The 8,824-nt window shown below is 47.6% G+C and overlaps 1 pseudogene; it reads left to right on the forward strand.

Annotated features, from left to right (window-relative positions):
- The first annotated feature begins 2,733 nt into the window (after window positions 1-2,733).
- On the forward strand, window positions 2,734-3,987 carry LOC136469339 (subtilisin-like protease SBT1.2; annotated as a pseudogene).
- Window positions 3,988-8,824: the final 4,837 nt, after the last annotated feature.

Here is an 8,824-nt window from a genome sequence, read left to right on the forward strand (position 1 = left end):
CCTTGGGGACTTTGGGTGGTCGACGGGGAGGGGTTCTAGTCAAGGACGAGCAGGACGGTGGCGGCGAGTCGACGACGAGTAGGACCGGCGACGCGCGAGTCGGGGACGAGTAGGGGATGAGCTTGGACGAGTAGGGGAGGAGCAGAGGAGGAGCAGGACTGACGGGAGGAGCAGGACCGGTGGGAGGAGCAGAGGAGGAGGACCGGTGGGAGGAGCAGAGAAGGAGGACCGGTGGAAGGAGCAGAGGAGGAGGACCGGCGGGAGGAGCAGAGGCGGGGACGAGCGAATGGCGCCGCGCTCCCTTCTAATCCTCCCGCGGCTGGGTCTCGTGGCCGTGCGCGGGCCTAGCCATGCGGGAATTCCTCCCGCGCTCCGATTTGGCGCGCCAAAACTGGCCACCCTCGAGCTCGCGCTCATCTCGCGTGCCTACGCGCCGCGTCCGCACCCGCCTAGCGCACCTACGCGCCGCCTAGCTCTGCCTAGCGCCGTGATGCGCGACTATGCCCCTAGTCGCGGCGACGGGCTTCGCCCAGTGACTAGGCGCGCATAGTCGTCGAGTAGGCGCCGCCTAGCCGAACTTTGATGAGTATAATTAGGCTATACACTGATAACTTGACCCACCAAAATGAATTTGTTAGATCTTTGTCTCTTTTTATTGGGGAGAATATGGACACAACCTTTCAGTTGGATGACTCTTTTGATGATACTAATAGACTCTTTGTGCGGAGAATCCAAGAATCTGAGGTTAGAGAGGCGTTGAAAAGGATGAAAGGAGGTAAGGCGATGGGACCGGATGTATCCCAATCGAGGTGTGGAGATGCCTCGGGGACATAGCTATAGTATGGCTAACCAAACTGTTCAACCATATTTTTCGATCGAACAAGATGCCTGACGAGTGGAGGAGAAGTATATTGGTACCGATCTACAAGAATAAAGGGGATATTCAAAGTTGTACTAATTACCGGGGAATTAAGTTGATAAGCCATACTATGAAGCTATGGGAGAAAGTTATCGAGCATCGCTTCAGAGCAATAACGCAGGTCTCTATGAACCAATTTGGTTTCATGCCCGGAAGGTCAACCATGGAAACTATTTTCTTAATAAGACAAATTATGGAGCGGTATAGTGAGAAGAAGAAGGACATACACATGGTTTTTATTGACTTGGAGAAGGCTTATGATAAAATACCAAGAAATGTTATGTGGTGGGCTTTAGACAAACATAAAGTCCCAACGAAGTACGTCGGTCTTATTAAGGACATGTACAATAATGTTGTGACTAGTGTTCGAACAAGTAATGGAGACACGGATGACTTCACGATTAGGATATGACTACATCAAGGGTCAGCTTTGAGACCTTATCTGTTTACCTTAGTGATGGATGAGGTCACAAGGGACATACAAGGGGACATCCCTTGGTGTATGCTTTTCACGGACGATGTAGTGCTAGTTGATGGAAGCCGGACATGAGTGAATGGAGTTATGGCGGGAGACTTTGGCATCCAAAGGTTTTAGATTCAGTAGAACTAAAACTGAGTATACGAGATGTGACTTCGGCACTACTACTCGGGATGAGGAAGATATTAGTTTGGAAGGTCAAGTAGTGCCTAGGAAGGATACCTTTCGATATTTAGGATTAATGCTACAGAGAGACGGGGATATTGATGAAGATGTTAGCCATAGAATCAAAGCAGGGTGGATGAAGTAGCGCCAAGCATCTAGTGTTCTATGTGACAAAAGGGTACCACAGAAGTTAAAAGGCAAGTTTTATAGGACGGCCATTAGACCTGCTATGTTGTATGGTGCAGAATATTGGCCTACGAAAAGACAACATGTTCAACAGATAAGTGTTGCGGAAATATGTATGTTGCATTGGATTTGCGGTCATACAAGAAGGGGTCGAGTTCAGAACGATGATATACGTGATAGATTAGGGGTAGCACCAATTGAAGAAAAGCTTGTCCAACACCGGTTGAGATGGTTTGGACATGTCGAACGGAGACCTCTAGAATCACCGTGCGTAGTGGAATCCTAAGTCAGGATAGTAACATGAAGAGAGGCAGAGAAAGACCGAAGTTGACTTGGGTAGAGACAATAAAATGAGACTTGAAATGATGGAATATACCCAAAGACTTAGTCTTAGATAGGAGTGCTTGAAAAACAGCTACTCACGTGCCTGAACCTTGATTGCTTCTGCTGGGTTTCAACTCTCACTACTAGAATCGACGAGTTTCCCTACAGTTTTTAAAGTTCCCTACGGTGTTTTGATCGTCCTAGGGAAAGATATGTTTCCCTAGAGTTGGGTGACAAAACCGTAGGGAAACTTGGCTTTCCCTAGGATTGCACATTTTGGTCGGGGCTGATTCTGAGGAAGAGACGTCTCCCTTGCCATGCTGGCACCTTTCCCTACGACATGGACATAATTCCTAGGGACATTGACCCAACATGGCGCTAACATGATGGCACCAAAATTTTTCCACTCCCCGCAGCATACCGCCACCGTCTCATGCCAATCTTTCTCCAGGCGCTGCCCTTCTCCCGCCGCCACCGGAGCTATTCGGTGAGAGACCATTATGGGAAGTGGGTTTCGATGGAATGCCATCCCGCAACGGGGCTTCGCCAGGATGCCATTATCAAGTACGACACAACTGCTAGAATGCCATCCGAGGGAATTTGGAGCCTTTTATTCCCCTTCTACCCCTCCCTTCTCAAACCAGATTAGCTGGCAGCTGCAATGTATGTCACCAGGGTGTTACTAGTCTGCCACTTGTTGTTCTGGCTGCTGCTCTTTCCGGCGGTCGTCCTCGGTGCCGCCGCGGAGACGATGCAGACCTACATCGTGCAGCTGCACCTGCACGACGAGGGCGATAGCGGCGTGGCCATGCTCTCCGCCTCCAAGTCCAAGGTCGACTGGCACCTCTCCTTCCTCGAGAGGTCCATGGCGTGGGAGCAGGAAAAGCGCCCCTCCTCGCGCCTCCTCTACTCCTACCACACCGTGTTCGACGGCTTCGCGGCGCAGCTCGCGGACGGCGAGGCCACGACGCTGCGTGCGCTCCCGGGCGTCGCGTCGGTGCGCGCCGACCGGTGGGTGGAGCTCCACACCACCTACTCATACCACTTCATGGGGCTCAACTTCTGCCCCACCAGCGCGTGGGCGCGGTCCGGGTACGGCCGTGGCACCACGGCATCACGGGCCGCGCCGATAAAGGCGAGGCAGTAAAAGAAGCAGGCGGCGTAGCCATGGTGCTCGCCAACTCCGAGATAAACCGGCAGGAGGACTCCATCGACGTCCATGTCCTGCCAGCGACGCTCATCGGGTACCGGGAGGCCGTGGAGCTAAAGAAATACATCAGATCGACGCCGCGGCCAGTGGCGAGGATAGTCTTCGGCGGCACGCGGATCGGGCGCGCGCGCTCCGGCGGTGGCCGTGTTCTCCGCGCGTGGGCCGAGCCTGACGAACCCGTCGGTGCTGAAGCCCGACGTGGTCGCCCCCGGGGTGAACATCATCGCGGCGTGGGCCGGGAACCTGGGCCCGTCGGGGCTGGAGAGCGACGCCCGCTGGTCCAACTTCACCGTGCTCTCGGGGACGTCGATGGCGGCGCCTCACGTGAGCGGCATCGCGGCGCTGATCCGGTCCGTGCACCCGTCTTGAAGCCCGGCGATGGTCCGGTCCGCGATCATGACCATGGCCGAGATAACCGACCGGCAGGGGAAGGCGATCATGGACGGCGGAGGCGACGGCGGGCGCGCCGGCGTGTTCGCCATGGGCACGGGGCACGTGAGCCCGGCACGCGCCGTCGACCCAGGCCTCGTATACGACATCCAGCCCACCGACTACGTGACGCACCTGTGCACGCTCGGATACACCCACCTGGAGATCTTCGAGATCACCCACACCGGGGTCAACTGCAGCGGTGGCGCTCAGGAACGGCGCCAGGAATGGCGGTGCTGCGGCCACCACACCTGGTGCTCCCAATCGCGACCGTGAAAGGAAAAGAGAGAAGGGAGGGGTAGAAGGGGAATAAAATGCTCTAAATTCTCTCGGATGGCATCCTAGCGGTTGTGTCGCACTTGATAATGGTATCCTGACGAAGCCCCGTTGCGGGATGGCATTCCGTCGAAGCCCACTTCCTATAATGGTCTCTCACCGAATAGCCCCCGCCACCGCCACCGCCACCAATCTTCTCTCTCGCGCACCAAATCTTCTCCCATTGCTGCCCCAAAGCTCTCCCGCCACCCCAATCTAGTGCGCCACCACCAAAGCTTCCTACTGCTGCCCCAACCCATCCAATGGGGTGCCTCCCAAATCCACTGCCCTCGCTGGATCTGCAAGCACCCCAAGCCTAGCACCACCCAGCCCTAGCTATTCCTTTGCCCCCATCCCAATTTTGTGACCCAAGTGGGCTGCCGAGGTGGCAAGAAGGACCTACGGAGGAGGCGAGGAGAACCTTCTAGGGTGCTGCAGGAGGCGCAGGAGGTGCTGATTTGGATGAAAGAAGGGCCTGCAGTGGAGGCAAGGAGAACCTGTAGAGGTGCTGGTGGCCTGCCGTTGCCCTGCGAAGGTGCTGGTGGCCTGCCGTTGTCCTGCGGAGGTGCCAGTGGCCTGTCGTTGTGTTGGCAAGAAGGTAGGAATTGGCAATACCCCTGCTGCGTGCTGTTGTGTTACTGACAAGGAGATGTGCTTCCTATTTCTTTCGTGCTACTGAATAATGGCTCAAAGTGAGATACGAATCTACTACATGGATTTAACCAACAATTAAGATGTATATATTGCTCACGTGTGATGCACCTGCAGCCTTTATGTTGTGTTTTGCATTTCTTATACTTCCTGAAAACAATCAGGAACTGTTTAATTGACTTGAGTGGTGCAGAGACTATTGTAATTGCTAAATTTGTTTGGTCCTGAACTAATCTTTGGTCATTTCCAAAAAAATAGAAATTCAGGTAGACTGGCTAGTGAGTTATAAGCTACTGAATTTTAACTAGGAAATATGTAAGTTATGGTGCAAACTAATAATTCCGCTTGATGGACTAGAGAAATATACCATTTCACATTTATTCAGATTCAATAACTATGCGCTTGATTTCTTGTTTGTGATACAAAATATTACTGCACTACTAGTTGTCTGCTCATAGTCTCTACACGCTAATTTAGACCATTATCCGCTCTGAATATTAGTCATTCAGATCTGGAACTAATATACTTTGCCTTTCCATTATTCAAACTTCAGTTTGAAGTAGGAGGAGAAGATCTTGGCTTTGTAAGGAAGACTCAAATGCGATAAAGAAGGCAGGGATCTACATCTATGCTGCTGTGCAAGAGAAGCTTGAAGGTGAGAAGCAGATTTATCTTTTCACATCTCTTCCATACATTGGTACTAAACTATTAATTTTTTAGTAGCACAAATTGTTATCTATGGGTTTGCTCAGGGTTTTAGATATTGAACAGGGGTTTATTATTGCTACAATAACTAGCCATGTCAATAGAAGACCGTAGTTGGATGTACAAAGGGTGGAATGACAATGGACGTCCTCCTTGGTGCATACTAGAATGCTGGGAAGTTTTGGCCACGGAATGGAGCAGTCCTGAATTCAAGAAGAAGTTAGAGAAAAATCGTGCAAATCATCTCAGTCGTAAATTTAAACCTCACAAAGGAGGATCCAACTCTATCGCAACAATACGACAGAAGATGGGTTAGTGTTCACCTTGCTGATTTTCTATGAGATACTCTTTTGTAGGAAATAGACAACTAATTTCATATACATTCAAATGTAGTCCAAGAAACTCGGAAGAGAAATATCTGATATTGAGGCATGGGTACATACTCATAGAGGCTCAAATCATGAAGATATTACTTCACTAAACACAGAAGAAGCGACTTCATGCTTGGTAATTGCTAGATGCTGATTTTCCAATTTTGTAGAATTTTCATTTTACTTATTTTGCAAATGTTCACACAATCATATACATATACACACATTGGACAAGAAAAATACAGAGCTAAGGCCATTGAGTTAAATGGACCGGATTTTGATTGGTTGCACTCTTCGGTGGATCCTAGAGCTCTCTATGAATGCACTTGTGGTAGGCCACATGGCAAATGGGCCACTTTTAATGGGACCATCAATGATAGAGAAGTCCTTGCTGATTTGAAAAGAGGTCGATCATGGCTGCTAGGCATCAACGTCAAGAGGAGGAGGACTGTATGACGAAAGAAGCAAGTGATGGTCGTTTGGCTAAGGAATATGCCCAAAATATGTCAAATTGGGCAAGAATGGTACATACTCATAATGAAAACATGCAAAAGTTTATGGAGGTGAGATCTGTCATACAGCCCTATGTGTTCACTTTAGTGTCAATTTAGTTGCTTTTAATTTAGCTGCTTTCTATTATTAAACTGCAGTCGGTTGCTCTCCAAACTGGTATGCCTCTCGCAGCTGTTCCTCCTCTCATGCCTCCCCCACCTCAGCCTCCAACATATGCTATTTCGCCTACTCCAAATTTGTCTCCTGAAAATAAGTCTGCAGAACTTTTAGCATTAAATTATGAGGTATTTTGACATTAATTGAGTTTTAGTTGAACAGTGCCTTGGAATATCTCAAGTATCATGCTCACACAGAGCCACTTGTACAGTATCATAACAATTATATGTTAGCTGTGAAAGTACCATAACAAATATATATTAGTTGCAACAATCTTTAGAAAGCTATGGATGTTTATGCTAGATTGATAGAATGCTGGAATTTTAGTATCTATGGCCGTCATAGTTTGTTGTGTTTTGCATCTTTATGCTGTATGTCCTACTTCATGTAGAAATGCATATGCATCTACTAAGCAAGCTGAGCATGTCACTGTGGATAGAGTTGGAGGAGGTAGATGCACGGCAGTAGCATAAAAAAAAAATGCAGCTACTGCTGTGTCTATAAAACAATTTTTATGCACATGGATACATCAATGCATTCTTTACTGTTCAATACATTTGAAAACTGAACCTACAATTTATAACACAACAAGTTGTTTTTCTAAAATTTTGATTGCTTTACTATCACAGGTCGGTACCTTTGGCTCAAGTGTTAGAACCGAAACTCCAGATGAAACTATAAGTAGGATTGCTCGTGGAGAATTCCATAGCCATGCAGATGGAACTCCAAATGGAGTGGATGGAACAGCAAGTGGTGGAGGCACATATTCTCCTCCGGACGAAGCATTTCCGTTCTTTTGATTGTCATCGAACTATGTGCTGCAGCTAAGTAATAGTTAGGTCTAACACCTGATGGAGGAGATAGACTTTTGCAAGCTAAGTAGGCAACTGTTGTTGCTTATTTTGTTTAAGTAATAGTTAGGTCAGCACCAGATGGAGGAGATATATTTTAGAAGCTAAGTAGGCATGTCTACTAGGCTTTATATTAATAGACCTATAATTGTCTTACGATGATATAACTCTAAATGTTCGGTTCCATGGATTTGGCCTCTAATTAAATCAGTTCTTAAGTTCCTATTCATGTGTGTGAATCTGGATTATAAATAATTTCGTAATAATATTTGAATTCAAATATGAATTATGTATTCATGATTTGAATTTGAATGTTGTGCTTGGGTCAGCTGGTTTCCCTACAGTTCAAATTCCTAGGGAAAGTTTCCTGTAGGGTAATCACCTTTCCACGTAAGCTTTATCAGGGCCATCTTAGGTACTTTACCTAGGGATGCAATTTCCTAGGGAAAGACTGTTTCCCTACGGTTTCCACATAAACGGTAGGGCACATCTCTCTTTCCCGTCGCCGCACTCCCTAGGAGTCTTTCCCTACCAAATACTCTAGGGAAACTACTTCCCTACCGTTTTCTGGCCTTTCCCTAGGATTCTCGGCCCAAGGGAAACTCGTTCATTCTTGTAGTGTCTAGCCTACCCCAACTTGTTTGGGACTTAAATGCTTTGTTGTTGTTGTTGTTTGTCTATTTTTATTGTTAATATGGTTCTTTCTAGCCTCTTATTATAGTTTTTTTTTTTCAGAGGATGGATCTTCAGAGCGAACCGTCAGAGCATGAATCTTTAGAGTGAACCTAAAGGTAAGAAGTTTTATGTAATTTAATCAAAATTTCTCTTGAATGATACATAGCAAATTCATTAAAATAATGTTTAGCAACCAGTTAACTCGGGTGAAACCAACACTGTTCTATGCCTCTATCCATTAGAGAAGGGTTAGAGGATGCACGAATGCGCTAGACTGAATTGTCATGATTTATTGCAGACAACGGGAGCACAACATGCTATAGCAAAGCCACAAAATTGCAAAACATGTTTTTAGATCATCTTGAGATTGCCAAAGGTGCTACATGCTTCAATTAAACAAAAAAAATGAACATGCCAGCAATGCTCGTTTCAATTAAACATACCAGAACCCACATTAGCTCGGAATGCATGGGAACCTGGAGCTGGGAGGCAAAGTCAACTAGATGTTCACCCCTCTACTGGCAACTTGCAGGTTAATTAATCCATCTCGCGATCTGGATCAGATGCAAATCTTGACGCACTTTCGTCCGTGCAAGCGAGCTTGCCAGCCATAGCGCAGACATGACAACCTCGTAATCAAGCTCTATGGACAATGCGGTTCTTATTAGTTGGCTTTGGTTGCAACGTATGAGCACGCAATTGGTCACACATGAGAATGATTCTCCCTGCTGGTTCAGCTCTTTAGTTGCATCCACCTCCATTGCTATATAAAGAAGGAAGCCGAAGCCCGGAAGACACCATTGCAGCAGCTTGCCTTTGATCTTCTCTCCCACTCCCAGAAGTTTCAGTGTTTCACAGCTTTCACCAATTCCAAGG

Source organism: Miscanthus floridulus, chromosome 8 (genome assembly GCF_019320115.1).
Source record: "Miscanthus floridulus cultivar M001 chromosome 8, ASM1932011v1, whole genome shotgun sequence".
In the NCBI taxonomy this organism is placed as follows: Eukaryota; Viridiplantae; Streptophyta; class Magnoliopsida; order Poales; family Poaceae; genus Miscanthus; species Miscanthus floridulus.